This window comes from Oncorhynchus gorbuscha, linkage group LG04, assembly GCF_021184085.1.
Source record: "Oncorhynchus gorbuscha isolate QuinsamMale2020 ecotype Even-year linkage group LG04, OgorEven_v1.0, whole genome shotgun sequence".
In the NCBI taxonomy this organism is placed as follows: domain Eukaryota; kingdom Metazoa; phylum Chordata; class Actinopteri; order Salmoniformes; family Salmonidae; genus Oncorhynchus; species Oncorhynchus gorbuscha.
In genome coordinates this window covers 2069635-2085766 of record NC_060176.1, presented here as the reverse complement: position 1 = coordinate 2085766, position 16132 = coordinate 2069635, and the positions used below count along the sequence as shown (strand labels likewise).

The following is a 16132-nucleotide window of genomic DNA, read 5'->3' as shown; positions in this document are numbered from 1 at the left end:
AGTCTCCTGTCTGTCTCTACCAGTCAGTCTCCTGTCTGTCTCTACCAGTCAGTCTCCTGTCTGTCTAGTAAACTGTCTGCTCCCCAGAATGCTGGTCAGATGGCTGTGTCAGCATGGAGGAAGGAGAGGCATCTGTTCTCATTGTGAGGATGGATGTAGGGATGGATCAAAGTATCCAATGTTGGCGGAATGGAGAGATTGATGTATTGACGGTGCTCGATGGACAGGAGTAGGTTGTGTGGGAATGGATGGATTGAGGCTGGGGGAGGATGGACAGATGACAGAAGAAGAAAGTGGTGCTTCCAAGCTCTTGTGTGTCCGAGAGGAGGGAGAGGGGGTTGGGGTGACCATCGGGGTGCAGGGGCCTGAGCCTTAGGGGGTATGGGACCTGTGTCCTCAGGGGTGTGTGGGATGACCTTAGGGGGTCAGAGGGCCACACCCCCTAAGTCTCAGGCCCAGCCCCTGCACTCCTCCGACAGGGCTGGGCTGGGCCAGGGGCCAGAGGGCCACCATTGCAACAAGATGTATAGACAGAAATTCCTCCAGATGGCCTAGGGCTCATTCCTGTGGGGCTGGAAGTAGAAGCTGGGGTAGGAAGATGGGGCTCTGAGGTAGGGGCTGGAGGCAGGGCTGGGGTTGAGCTGTGTCTTGATGCTGGGGTTGGGGTATAGGGCTGCTGGGGTATATGGCTGGGGCTAGGCCTTGATACTGAGGCCTGAGGTAGAGGCTGAGAATGAGTTAGTAGCTGGTTGTACAAGGCTGGGGATACAGAAATTATATTAGCTGAATTAATCCATTCAAAAGATTACGTGTTGACCAGGTTACGTGAAAGACAAGGTTACAGCGAGGTTCATTCCCAGCCAGCAGGGTGAGGCTGTGTACCTGTCTGAGCTGTGGTCTCTGTCTGACTCCTGAGTCACTGTCTGAACCAGCTGTATCTTACCCGGCAACACAGGTAGAGGCTGTGTACCTGTCTGAGCTGTGGTCTCTGTCTGACTCCTGAGTCACTGTCTGAACCAGCTGTATCTTACCCGACAACACAGGTAGAAGCACATTGAATGTTCCAGAACACTCAAATGATATCCCAAAAATGTGAGAGGATCTAAGTTGACAGAATAGCAGATGGAAGGTATAGGTTTGGCAGTTGAGATATGACATGGGAAATATGGACATTTACCAAGCAGATGCTTTTATCCAAAACGATAACAGCACCAACTAACTGAGCTACAGAACCACATCTTTACCCCCCAAATAAATAGTCTTTTTTACCTTATTGTGTATTCTATATCACCATGAGTGGTCTATCAGATGGTTCTCTATGGGAGGCTGGATGTCACTCTCCTGATCTCTGGCTGAGTTAGAGGCCATATCTGGCACTCTGCCTGCCTGGTCACCATTTGTCACTCAGTGTGTGTCCCAAATGGCACCCTTTATAGTGCACTGCATTTGACCAGGGCCCATGCTCTTTTGACCAGGGCCCATGCACATTTGGGACACACCCTAGTGTTTAGTGCTCCTGAGACACCCTATCCCTCCACCCTCATGCTCAACCAGTCATTTTGTACCAAAGTCCTAATTTCCTTCACCTTATTTGTCTACACAACTACTACACACCCTGTGAGCTGAGGTCAAATGAAATGCTACCTACAGTATGTTGTGGATTTTCCCTACTGGTCGTGGTGGTTGGAAACAGGCAGGATGTGATAATGTCACTATGTGGGTTAGAGTTTAGAGAGCAAAGGATAATTTCAACAGGCTTTAAAGGTATTTCAACTTGGCTTTGCTTTTTTTCTGTCAGCATTTGTGAGTGTCTGTGTGGGTAGGTTGTCTGTGATGTTACAGTGCCTGTACCCTGATCCTGGGCCAGATCCAGTTTGGATTGATTTGAAAGGTTTGAGTTTGACATCAGAACGTGTGGCACGGTTTTCTAGGTGTGGTGAAGGAGAGTCGGACCAAAACGCAGCGTGTAGATTCCGATTCATGTTTAATGAAAAAACACACGTAAACACGAATCAATACAAAAAACAATAAACGTAACGAAAACCGAAACAGCCTAAACTGGTGCAAACTAACAGTAGATAGTTACAAGGACACTAAGGACAATCACCCACAAAACAACCAAAGAATATGGCTGCCTAAATATGGTTCCCAATCAGAGACAACGATAAACACCTGACTCTGATTGAGAACCACTCCAGACAGCCATAGACTCTGCTAGATCACCCCACTAGCTACAATCCCACTATATACCAAAACCCCAAGACAAAACACACCACAATACAAAAACCCCATGCCACACCCTGGCCTGACCCGATACATAAAGATAAACACAAAATACTTTGACCAGGGCATGACAGAACCCCTCTCCCCCTAAGGTGCGGACTCCCGAACGCACCTCAAAACAATAGGGAGGGTCCGGGTGGGCGTCTGTCCATGGTGGCGGCTCCGGCGCGGGACGTGGACCCCACTCAGTCAATGTCTTAGTCCCCTCTCTTCGCGTCCCTGAATAGTCCACCCTCGCCGCCGACCATGGCCTAGTAGTCCTCACCCAGAACCCCACTGGACTGAGGAGCAGATCGGGACTGAAGAACAGCTCAGGACTGAGGCAGCTCGGGACTGAGAGAAAGCTCGGGAGTGAGAGAAAGCTCAGGAGTGAGAGGAAGCTCAGGAGTGAGAGGAAGCTCAGGAGTGAGAGGAAGCTCAGGAGTGAGAGGAAGCTCAGGCAGGTTGATGGATCTACCAGATCCTGGCTGGCTGGTGGTTCCGGCAGATCCTGGCTGACTGGCAGATCCTGGCTGACTGGTGGATCCTGGCTGACTTGTGGTTCTGGCGGATCCTGGCAGACTGGCGGATCCTGGCAGACTGGCAGATTCTGGCCGACTGGCAGTTCTGGTGGCACTGGGCAGACTGGCGGCGCTGGGCAGACTGGCGGCGCTGGGCAGACTGGCGGCACTGGCGGCGCAGGGCAGACTGGTGGCACGGGCGGCGCTGGGCAGACTGGCGGCACTGGTGGCGCTGGGCAGACTGGCGGCGCTGGGCAGACTGGTGGCGCTGGGCAGACTGGTGGCGCTGGGCAGACTGGGGGCTCCTTGCAGACTGACAGCTCCTTGCAGACTGACAGCTCCTTGCAGACTGGCAGCTCCTTTCAGACTGACAGCTCCTTGCAGACTGGCAGCTCCTTGCAGACTGGCAGCTCCTTGCAGACTGACAGCTCCTTGCAGACTGACAGCTCTGGCTGCTTCATGCAGACTGACAGCTCTGGCTGATTCATGCAGACTGACAGCTCTGGCTGCTCCATGCAGACTGACATCTCTGGCTGCTCCATGCAGACTGACAGCTCTGGCTGCTCCATGCAGACTGAAAGCTCTGGCTGCTCCATGCAGACTGACAGCTCTGGCTGCTCCATGCAGACTGACATCTCTGGCTGCTCCATGCAGACTGACATCTCTGGCTGCTCCATGCAGACTGACATCTCTGGCTGCTCCATGCAGACTGACATCTCTTTGCAGACTGACAGCTCCTTGCAGACTGACAGCTCCTTGCAGACTGGCAGCTCCTTGCAGACTCGCAGCTCCTTGCTAGACTGGCAGCTCCTTGCAGACTGGCAGCTCCTTGCAGACTGACATCTCTGGCTGCTCCATGCAGACTGACAGCTCTGGCTGCTCCATGCAGACTGACAGCTCTGACTGCTCCATGCAGGCTGACAGCTCTGGCTGCTTAATGCAGACTGACATCTCTGGCTGCTCCATGCAGACTGACAGCTCTGGCTGCTCCATGCAGACTGACATCTCTGGCTGCTCCATGCAGACTGACAGCTCTGACTGCTCCATGCAGGCTGACAGCTCTGGCTGCACTGAACAGGCAGGAGACTCCAGCAGCGCTGTAGAGGAAGAAGGCTCTAGCTGTGCTGAACAGGCGGGAGACTCCAGCAGCGCAGGAGAGGAGAAAGCTCTAGCTGCGCTGAACAGGCAGGAGACTCCGGCAGCGCAGGAGAGGAGGAAGGCTCTGGCTGCGCTGAACAGGCGGGAGACTCCGGCAGCGTTGTAGAGGAGGAAGGCTCTGGTAGCGCTGAACAGGCGGGAGACTCCGGCAGCGCAGGAGAGGAGAAAGGCTCCGACAGTGCTGGAGAGGCGAGGCGCACTGTAGGCCTGATGCGTGGTGCTGGTACTGGTGGTACTGGACCGAGGACACGCACAGGAAGCCTGGTGCGGGGAGCTGCCACCGGAGGGCTGGTGTGTGGAGGTGGCACAGGATGGGCTAGACCGTGAAGGCGTACTGGAGATCTTGCGAGCAGTGCTGGCACAGGACGTGCAAGGCTAGGGATGTGCACAGGATGCCTGATGCGTGAGGCTGGCACCAACTTCACCAGCCGACTAACACGCACCTCAGGACGAGTATGGAGCGCTGACCCAGGTGCCATCAAATCTCGGGCGAATTCCATGCAAAAAGCACCAACACAGCAACTCCCTCATTTGTCTCTCCTCCAATTTCCCCATTAACTCCTTCACAGTCTCTGCTTCACTCACCTCCAACACCGGCTCTGGTTCTGGTCTCCTCCTTGGCTCCTCACGATAAACAGGGAGAGTTGGCTCAGGTCTGACTCCTGACTCTGCCACACTCTCCCTGAGCCCCCCCCCCCAATAATTTTTTGGGGCTGACTCTCAGGCTTCCTTCCGAGTCGCCGTGCTGCCTCCTCGTACCGGCGCCTCTCCGCTCTCGCCGCCTCCAGTTCTTCCTTGGGGCGGTGATATTCTCCAGGCTGAGCCCAGGGTCCTTTACCGTCCAGTTCTTCCTTGGGGCGGTGATATTCTCCAGGCTGAGCCCAGGGTCCTTTACCGTCCAGTTCTTCCTTGGGGCGGTGATATTCTCCAGGCTGAGCCCAGGGTCCTTTACCGTCCAGTTCTTCCTTGGGGCGGTGATATTCTCCAGGCTGAGCCCAGGGTCCTTTACCGTCCAGTTCTTCCTTGGGGCGGTGATATTCTCCAGGCTGAGCCCAGGGTCCTTTACCGTCCAGTTCTTCCTTGGGGCGGTGATATTCTCCAGGCTGAGCCCAGGGTCCTTTACCGTCCAGTTCGTCCTCCTCTTTAGGCTGCTCCTGTTGCCTCTTCTCCTGCTGCACCTTTGTGCGGCTACACTCCCCTGGTTTAGCCCAGGGTCCTCTCCTGCTGCACCTTTGTGCGGCTACACTCCCCTGGTTTAGCCCAGGGTCCTCTCCTGCTGCACCTTTGTGCGGCTACACTCCCCTGGTTTAGCCCAGGGTCCTCTCCTGCTGCACCTTTGGGCGGCTACACTCCCCTGGTTTAGCCCAGGGTCTTCTCCTGCTGCACCTTTGTGCGGCTACACTCCCCTGGTTTAGCCCAGGGTCTTCTCCTGCTGCACCTTTGGGTGGCTACACTCCCCTGGTTTAGCCCAGGGTCCTCTCCTGCTGCACCTTTGGGCGGCTACACTCCCCTGGTTTAGCCCAGGGTCCTCTCCCATCGAGGATTTCCTCCCATGTCCAGAAATCCTTATTGCGCATCTCCTCTTTGGGCTGCTCCTGCCTGTTGACACGCTGCTTGGTCCGTTTAGGGTGGGTGATTCTGTAACGGTTTTCTAGGTGTGGTGAAGGAGAGTTGGACCAAAACGCAGCGTGTAGATTACGATTCATGTTTAATGAAAAAACACACGTAAACATGAATCAATACAAAAAACAATAAACGTAACGAAAACCGAAACAGCCTAAACTGGTGCAAACTAACAGTAGATAGTTACAAGGACACTAAGGACAATCACCCACAAAACAACCAAAGAATATGGCTGCCTAAATATGGTTCCCAGTAGAGTAAGTTCAAATGTTTTAGTGCATATGTTGTAGCCGAGTGAAGAAGGGCATTTCTCACTCGGATTTGAAAGGGGCATAAAGGTTGACCTTTATTGTCATGAGTCTTGTTCTGGAGGCAGAACTGAGCCATTTCCCCTTAGATAGGCAAGCTGCAAAGTCAAAATTGGCTGGGTTTAAATAGTATATTCCATAACTAACCTGTTTAGTTATATTTGGGTTTATATAGTATATTCCATAACTAACCTGTTTAGTTATATTTGGGTTTATAATGTATATTCCATAACTAACCTGTTTAGTTATATTTGGGTTTATAATGTATATTCCATAACTAACCTGTTTAGTTATATTTGGGTTTATATAGTATATTCCATAATTAACCTGTTTAGTTATATTTGGGTTTATAATGTATATTCCATAAATTACCAGGAAATGACCCAGTCTGCTGTAATGTGATGAACCAGATGACTGTCACAATGTGACAACAGTGGAACGGCCTGTAAAGGTAGAATGTAATCTGTGACAGCTCATGATTGTGGTTATTATAGTTGTTCTGCCCAGAATGGGATGCATAATCATATTCATAGACCAGCGACTGGCTGACTCGTGACAGTACACACACACACACACACACACACACACACACACACACACACACACACACACACACACACACACACACACACACACACACACACACACACACACACACACACACACACACACACACACACACACACACACACACACACACACACACACACACACACACACACACACACACACACACACACACACACACACACACACACACACACAGCTGTTGATTGAGGAAAGAATGTAGATGACATTCTGAGCTCATAATGTATTGATTCCTCCAGCTCCTGTCATATTGTTGTCGTCTGCTGCCCAACATTAGCCCTCACAGGGGTGTTTCTACTGTTTAGTGGTCATGGAGGTTGATGCTTTAAATGTTGAAATGTTTTCAAATGAGGCCTCTGTCTTAGACTAGGATAAACAACTCCAAACACATCCCATAATTTCCCCTGTTTTGTGACCTTGACACTATTAGATCATGTTGTTTACTCCTTTCCAGGTCTCTATTCTAACCTGCAAGGCCTTCTGGCTGTGTGGCTGTTGGTTCATTATTATCATTATGAAGGAGGAGAGGTTCATTACTATAGCAAATGATAATGAGTGTTTCCTCCCACACACACACACATTAACACCGACACACACACACTGCCCTTTGCTTCGTTAGGCCAGCGATCTCGTTAAAGGTTCTTGTTAAGTCCATCATCATAACTCCTGTAATGACGGTTCTTAACCAAACAACCCACCCCTCAGGTCAGAGCAGGGCCCTCAACACAGGTAGACAAATTCTGATATTTTGCCACTAATTGGTATTTTGTTCTAGAGGTTATAGATGTATGAAAAAGTGTTCTAGAGATTCTAGATGCGTGGAAAAGTGTTATAGAGGTTATAGATGCATGGGGAAGTGTTATAGAGGTTATATATACATGGAGAAGTGTTATAGAGGTTATATATGCATTGATAAGTGTTATAGAGGTTATAGATGCATTGAGAAGTGTTATAGAGGTTATAGATGCATTGAGAAGTGTTATAGAGGTTATAGATGCATGGGGAAGTGTTATAGAGGTTATATATGCATGGAGATGTGTTATAGAGGTTATAGATGCATTGAGAAGTGTTATAGAGGTTATATATGCATTGATAAGTGTTATAGAGGTTATAGATGCATTGAGAAGTGTTATAGAGGTTATAGATGCATTGAGAAGTGTTCGAGAGGTTATAGATGCATTGAGAAGTGTTATAGAGGTTATAGATGCATTGAGAAGTGTTATAGAGGTTATAGATGCATGGAGATGTGTTATAGAGGTTATAGATGCATGGAGAAATGTTCTAGAGGTTATAGATGCATGGAGAAATGTTATAGAGGTTATAGATGCATGGAGAAGTGTTCTAGAGGTTATAGATGCATTGAGAAGTGTTATAGAGGTTATAGATGCATTGAGAAGTGTTATAGAGGTTATAGATGCATTGAGAAGTGTTCTAGAGGTTATAGATGCATTGAGAAGTGTTCAATATACTGTTCTTGAGGTTCAATGGCTTTATTATTGGGGAGATATTTGGTTGGTTGTTTCTCAGAGTACATCTATTTTCTGAGCTTCCGCAAGATGTACATATGTGTGTGAGTGTGTGTGCATGTGTTAATTCTGCTCACACACTCTTTGGGGGTTATCTATTCCTGTGTCTGTGTGTGGGGCCATGGGGAAAGAGAGAGAGACACACACATGCACACGGGGGGTATTCAGACAGGTGTTGTGGAGATGTGCTGACTGGGCAGCAGTTTTGTGGAGCAGCGTCAGTGGCAATTCGGGTGGTAATGGTTCTACATTCTCAGACTGACCAACCGGACACAGACCCCCTCCCCCCACCACTCCCCACACCCACAGATATGCACGCCCAGACAGTTGTGGGGTGGCATTCACAAGCCCTGAAATGGAGAAAGCTCTTAGTCCCTGGGCCTCTCTAAGTCCACCTTCAGCTTTATCCCCTGTTGGATACGTCAGCCAAACCTAAGCCCCAGCCTAGCCCCAAACCTCAGCCCCAGCATAGCCTCGTACCTCAGCCCCAGCATAGCCTCATACCTCAGCCCCAGCCTAGCCTCATACCTCAGCCCTAGCCTCATACCTCAGCCCTAGCCTCATACCTCATCCCTAGCCTCATACCTCAGCCCCAGCCCCATACCTCAGCCCCAGCCTCATACCTCAGCCTCATACATCAGCCCGAGCCTCATACCTCAGCCCCAGCCTATCCCAATACCTCAGCCCCAGCCTAGCCCCATGCCTCAGCCCCAGCCTAGCCCCATATATCTACCCCAGCCTCATACCTCAGCCTAGCCCCTGCCTCAGCCCCAGCCTCTCCCCATACCTCAGCCCCAGCCTAGCCCCCCAGCCTGCCTCCCCAGCCCCATACCTCAGCCCCAGCCTAGCCCCCTACCTCATCCCCCAGCCTCAGCCCATATCTCTTCCCTAGCCTCAGCCCCTCATACCTCAGCCCCAGCCTAGCCCCAGCCCAGCCCCATACCTCAGCCCCAGTCTAGCCCCATCAGCCCCAGCCTAGCCACCATCCCAATACCTCAGCCCCAGCCTAGCCCCATGCCTCAGCCCCCGCCTAGCCCCATGCCTCAGCCCCAGACTAGCCCCATGCCTCAGCCCCAGCCTATCCCCATACCTCAGCCCCAGTCTAGCCCATGCCTCAGCCCCATACCTCAGCCCCAGCCTAGCCCCATACCTCATCCCCTGCCTAGCCCATACCTCAGCCCCATACCTCAGCCCCAGCCTAGCCCCATACCTCAGCCCCAGCCTAGCTCCATGTCTCAGCCCCAGTCTAGCCCCATACCTCAGCCCCAGCCTAGCCCCATACCTCAGCCCCAGCCTAGCCTCATACCTCAGCCCCAGCCTAGCCCCATACCTCAGCCCCAGACTAGCCCCATACCTCAGCCCCAGACTAGCCCCATTTCTCAGCCCCAGCCTAGCCCCATACCTCAGCCCCAGCCTAGCCCCATACCTCAGCCCCAGCCTAGCCCCAGCCTAGCCCCATGCCTCAGCCCCAGACTAGCCCCATATATCTACCCCAGCCTCATACATCAGCCCCAGCCTCATACCTCAGCCCCAGCCTAGCCCAATACCTCAGCCCCAGCCTAGCCCCATGCCTAAGCCCCAGCCTAGCCCCATGCCTCAGCCCCAGACTAGCCCCATGCCTCAGACCCAGCCTAGCCCCATACCTCAGCCCCAGTCTAGCCCATGCCGCAGCCCCATACCTCAGCCCCAGCCTAGCCCCATGTCTCAGCCCCAGTCTAGCCCCATACCTCAGCTCCAGCCTAGCCCCATACCTCAGCCCCAGCCTAGCCCCATGCCTCAGCCCCAGCCTAGCCCCATACCTCAGCCCCAGCCTAGCCCCATACCTCAGCCCCAGCCTAGCCCCATGCCTCAGCCCCAGCCTAGCCCCATACCTCAGCCCCAATCTAGCCCCATACCTCAGCCCCAGCCTAGCCTCATACCTCAGCCCCAGCCTAGCCCCATACCTCAGCCCCAGACTAACCCCATAACTCAGCCCCAGACTAGCCCCATACCTCAGCCCCAGCCTAGCCCCATACCTCAGCCCCAGCCTGGCCCCATGCCTCAGCCCCAGCCTAGCCCCATACCTCAGCCCCAGCCTAGCCCCATGCCTCAGCCCCAGCCTAGCCCCATACCTCAGCCCCAGCCTAGCCCCATGCCTCAGCCCCAGCCTAGCCCCATGCCTCAGCAACAGCCTAGCCCCATACGTCAGCCCCAGCCTAGCCCCATACGTCAGCCCCAGCTCCAGTCCAACACCTCAGCCCCAGCCTAGCCCCATGCCTCAGCCCCAGCCTAGCCCCATGCCTCAGCCCCAGCTTAGCCCCATGCCTCAGCAACAGCCTAGCCCCATACGTCAGCCCCAGCCTAGCCCCATACGTCAGCCCCAGCTCCAGTCCAACACCTCAGCCCCAGCCTAGCCCCATACGTCAACCCAGCTCCAGTCCAACACCTCAGCCCCAGCCTAGCCCCATACGTCAGCCCCAGCTCCAGTCCAACACCTTAGCCTAACCTTCCTGTATAACCTGCCAGCCCTGTGAATTGTAGGGTTATCAAGGGTTTAAGAGAAAAGCTGTTTATCCCAGGACTTTCACTGGCACAGCCTCTACTACAGACCAACAGGAAAACACCAGCTCTCAGCAGAACCGTACCAGAGCTGTAAATAGTATCTCTCTCTGCCTGTCTGAAGCTGTGAGGATTTGTAGAACTGAGGACGGTATTTGGTATCTATTATTTTATATGGGGACCCTGAAAGCATGGGAATGCTCTCCCAAAGAATCCACATTTAACTGGTATCCTTTAACAATAGTAGATCTACTGTTTATACACCTGTTCTGCAATTCCACTCCCCCAGTGTCTAGTACATACATTTCTGCCCATCACAGAGGATGCATTAGCTTCATATGCTATAGGATTCTATGTTCCCTTCTAGGCTTCTGGGTCCTTCGTGCAAGGATGAGGAAATTAGAAGAAATGTACTGTAGATATATAGCGTGTTGCTAGGTGAGTCTAAAGAGGCCTGTGACTGTTCCATAGTACTGTAGGTATATAGCGTGTTGCTAGGTGAGTATAAAGAGGCCTGTGACTGTTCCATAGTACTGTAGGTATATAGCGTGTTGCTAGGTGAGTCTAAAGAGGCCTGTGACTGTTCCATAGTACTGTAGGTATATAGCGTGTTGCTAGGTGAGTCTAAAGAGGCCTGTGACTGTTCCATAGTACTGTAGGTATATAGCGTGTTGCTAGGTGAGTATAAAGAGGCCTGTGACTGTTCCATAGTACTGTAGGTATATAGCGTGTTGCTAGGTGAGTCTAAAGAGGCCTGTGACTGTTCCATAGTACTGTAGGTATATAGCGTGTTGCTAGGTGAGTCTAAAGAGGCCTGTGACTGTTCCATAGTACTGTAGGTATATAGCGTGTTGCTAGGTGAGTCTAAAGAGGCCTGTGACTGTTCCATAGTACTGTAGGTATATAGCGTGTTGCTAGGTGAGTCTAAAGAGGCCTGTGACTGTTCCATAGTACTGTAGGTATATAGCGTGTTGCTAGGTGAGTCTAAAGAGGCCTGTGACTGTTCCATAGTACTGTAGGTATATAGCGTGTTGCTAGGTGAGTCTAAAGAGGCCTGTGACTGTTCCATAGTACTGTAGGTATATAGCGTGTTGCTAGGTGAGTCTAAAGAGGCCTGTGACTGTTCCATAGTACTGTAGGTATATAGCGTGTTGCTAGGTGAGTCTAAAGAGGCCTGTGACTGTTCCATAGTACTGTAGGTATATAGCGTGTTGCTAGGTGAGTCTAAAGAGGCCTGTGACTGCTCCATAGTACTGTAGGTATATAGCGTGTTGCTAGGTGAGTCTAAAGAGGCCTGTGACTGTTCCATAGTACTGTAGGTATATAGCGTGTTGCTAGGTGAGTCTAAAGAGGCCTGTGACTGTTCCATAGTACTGTAGGTATATAGCGTGTTGCTAGGTGAGTCTAAAGAGGCCTGTGACTGCTCCATAGTACTGTAGGTATATAGCGTGTTGCTAGGTGAGTCTAAAGAGGCCTGTGACTGTTCCATAGTACTGTAGGTATACAACGTGTTGCTAGGTGAGTCTAAAGAGGCCTGTGACTGTTCCATAGTACTGTAGGTATATAGCGTGTTGCTAGGTGAGTCTAAAGAGGCCTGTGACTGTTCCATAGTACTGTAGGTATATAGCGTGTTGCTAGGTGAGTCTAAAGAGGCCTGTGACTGTTCCATAGTACTGTAGGTATATAGCGTGTTGCTAGGTGAGTCTAAAGAGGCCTGTGACTGTTCCATAGTACTGTAGGTATATAGCGTGTTGCTAGGTGAGTCTAAAGAGGCCTGTGACTGCTCCATAGTATTGTAGGTATATAGCGTGTTGCTAGGTGAGTCTAAAGAGGCCTGTGACTGTTCCATAGTACTGTAGGTATATAGCGTGTTGCTAGGTGAGTCTAAAGAGGCCTGTGACTGTTCCATAGTACTGTAGGTATATAGCGTGTTGCTAGGTGAGTCTAAAGAGGCCTGTGACTGTTCCATAGTACTGTAGGTATATAGCGTGTTGCTAGGTGAGTCTAAAGAGGCCTGTGACTGTTCCATAGTACTGTAGGTATATAGCGTGTTGCTAGGTGAGTCTAAAGAGGCCTGTGACTGTTCCATAGTACTGTAGGTATATAGTTGTTGCTGGAGGTGAGTCTAAACAGACACTGGGCTAATCTGAGACTAAGTTCCTGTCTTTAGTAATGTCTGTTGACCAGGTGTCATAGCTGGAGGTGTTGCTAGTGTGAGTCTTAAAGACCCGGCCCTGCATGACAATGTGCTGGGCTTCACAAGAGCCAGTATGCCAAAGTATTACTACAGTTTAGGTATAAAACGTTTAATTAGACAACACGTAGGATGAGTGTTGGTTTACTAATCCCTCATACTGGAGGCATGGTGACTGTTTTCCATTTCTATGATAACTGTAGGTCATTCCCTTATTGCAAAACAATTGCTCATAGATCCTGTTGTTTCTGAAGGTGAGTATAAAGATTCCTCATTTTACTGTTCCATAGTACTGTAGGTATATAGCGTGTTGCTAGGTGAGTCTAAAATAGGCCTGTGACTGTTCCATTGTATCCTAGGTATTCCTTAAAGAGGTGGGGTTTCAGGTGTCTCCGGAAGGTGGTGATTGCGCTGTCCTGGCGTATGAGGGAGTTTGTTCCACCATTGGTGGGCCAGGGCTAAAGAGTTTTGACTGACTGTTCCATAGTAGGGAGGCTGTAGGCCAGAGGTATAACGTGTTGCTAGGTGAGTCTAAAGAGGCCTGTGACTGTTCCATAGTACTGTAGGTATATAGCGTGTTGCTAGGTGAGTCTAAAGAGGCCTGTGACTGTTCCATAGTACTGTAGGTATATAGCGTGTTGCTAGGTGAGTCTAAAGAGACAAGCCTGTGACTGTTCCATAGTACTGTAGGTATATAGCGTGTTGCTAGGTGAGTCTAAAACGGGCCACCGCCTATGATGTTAGTTGAGAACGACAGGGTGACTGCTCCATAGTACTGTTCTTGGTATAGGAGCGTGTTGCTAGGTGAGTCTAAAGACAGCCTGTGACTGCTCCATAGTACTGTAGGTATATAGCTGTGTTGCTAGGTGAGTCTAAAGAAAGGCCTGTGACTGCTCCATAGTACTGTAGGTATATAGAGCGTGTTGCTAGGTGAGTCTAAAGAGGCCTGTGACTGTTCCATAGTACTGTAGGTATATAGCGTGTTGCTAGAGTGAGTGGAAAGAGGCCTGTGACTGGTTCCATAGTACTGTAGGTATATAGCGTGTTGCTAGGTGAGTCTAAAGAGGCCTGTGACTGTTCCATAGTACTGTAGGTATCATTCAGCGTGTTGCTAGGTGAGTCTAAAGAGGCCTGGTGACTGTTCCATAGGGATACTGTAGGTTTTTAGCGTGTTGCTAGGTGAGTCTAAAGGGATGGTTGTGACTGTTCCCGGATAATGGTCTGGAGGTAGGAGGGGATAGGGTCAGCGGGCAGGTTGTTGCTACAAGTGAGTCTGGAGAAGAGGGAGAAAGAGGTCAGAGCATAGGGTAGGGCAGTGTGAGCAGAACCATAATTTGACTGTAAACGAGGATCGGATGTCGTGTTCTTTTCAAAATGGTTGACTCATCTGCAGAAGGAGGGGGAGGGGCGGAGGATTCAGGAGGGAGGAGAAGGTGTTCCATTAGAGGCACTTGGAATTTAGGTATAGAAAGCTGTTGCAGAGACAGAGGAGGAAAATGAGAGAGGAGGGAGTCTAAAGGATGCCAGGTCCTGTGACTGTTCCATAGTGTTCTGTAGGTGAGTCATCGAGCCACGGAGCGGGAGGGGAGGACCGCTGGAGGTGGGGACATAGAGTCAAGGGATGCAGAGAGGGAGGAGAGGAGGGTTGAGGAGGCAGAATCCAGGAGATAGGTGGGAGAAGGTTTGAGCGGAGGGAAGAGATGATAGGATGGAAGAGGAGAGTCTAAAGAGGCCTGGTGACTGCTCCATAGTACTGTAGGTGTTGGATGAGAGCGAGAGGAAAAGGATACAAGGCAGTGGTTGGAGACTTGGAGGTTGAATGAGGTTAAAGAACAGCATCTAGTAAAGATGAGGTCTGCTCCAGTAGGGGGGAAGGTGAGAGGGTGAGGTCAGTGGAAAGAAGGAGGCAGAGAGGAAAGAGTCAAAGGTAGTTCCAGAACTGTTGAGCCTGGAAAGGAGCTTATCAAGGCATCAAGCTCAGATGAACTCTCCCCTGGAGGGCGATAAATGATCTTGAAAGGGCTAGTGACTGTGACAGCATGGAATTCAAAGGAGGCGATAGACAGATGGGTAAGGGGAGAAAGAGAGAATGACCACTTGGGAGAGATGAGGATCCCGGTGCCACCACCCCGCTGACCAGACGTGTGTGCAGACACGTGGGCGGCTGGAGAGTGGAGTGCAGTGTTGTCTGTGTGATCCATGTTTCCGTCAGGGCCAAAAGTCGAGGGACTGGAGGGAGGCATGGGCTGAGATGAACTCTGCCTTGTTGACCCTGCATTCCAGACAAGACCTGGAACTCCACGTGGGTCTGGGCTTCACCACCAGAGGGGTGGCCAGTATTTGCTGTGCAGAGAGGAGAGAACAGGGATAAACCGACACATAGTTGACAGGCTACATACAGTTTGACAGTGTAACTCAAAAAAGTTTAATTAGACAAAATGATTAAAATGATACAGTACTGCTGAAGTAGGCCAGCTGGCAGTGGGTGCGTTGTTGACACTACACTAATCAAGTGTCCTCTCTCACCCCATCCCTCATACTGGAGGCATGGTACTGTTTTCTACCATTTCTATGATGTGTTCTTAACTTATCTTTGACTTGTCTCAAGCCCTTCAAACAAATCATTCCCTTGTACTGTAATGAAAAAAGTGAATTGCTCATAGATCCTGTTGTTTCCTGAAGGATCTGTTCCGGAAGTATTCCTCATTTTATTCCTATACGTCTCCACAGACAGTCCTAGTTCCACGTCATTATTAGTAATAGGACTGACACACTGAGCTGGGATCCTAGCCTATCCTTTAATGACGTATAACGCCATGCCTTTATAAAGGCTGTAACGAGGGGTGGGGTGTGGTGGGACAGGAAGTGTGTGTGTGTGGAGTTTAGAGAGAGAGCAGCTGGAGATGTAATCCCATCCCATCTCGTCTCAACAGGTCACACACTGACAAGCTGCAGCAGGCTCAGCCTTTATCTGCCCTGTACTAATTAACACACACCAACAGGGAAATCTGCCTCTCCTGCTCTCTCTCATTCTCTCCTTCCTTCTCTTGTTCTCTTGTTCCTTCGTCCCCCCTACCTCTCTTCTCTCCCTCCCTCTCTCTCCGGCCCCAGTCATCTGTCAAGGGGTTAATATATATGAATGTTTTCACAAGAGGCTTTGACCAGCTAGAACATGCTTCAGCTAGACTCCACTGCTCTACTGCTCCACTTCTATAGCCAAGCCCATAGATTTATGGTGTTTATCAAAGCAGATAACAGTGAACTCAACAGTCAGCATTTTATTTCCCAAACCATCATAATGCTGAAGCACGGACCTATCTTTCTATCAGCTCAGACCACCGTAATGGCATTAAGACACAACATACTAACCAATAGGAATAGACAGTAAAACTGTTGGTACATTCTGTATATTCC

At 50.6% G+C, this 16132-nt stretch overlaps 1 pseudogene; it reads left to right on the top strand.

Annotated features, from left to right (window-relative positions):
* Window positions 1-381: 381 nt before the first annotated feature.
* Window positions 382-10379, top strand: LOC124033456 (annotated as a pseudogene).
* The last annotated feature ends 5753 nt before the right edge of the window (window positions 10380-16132 follow it).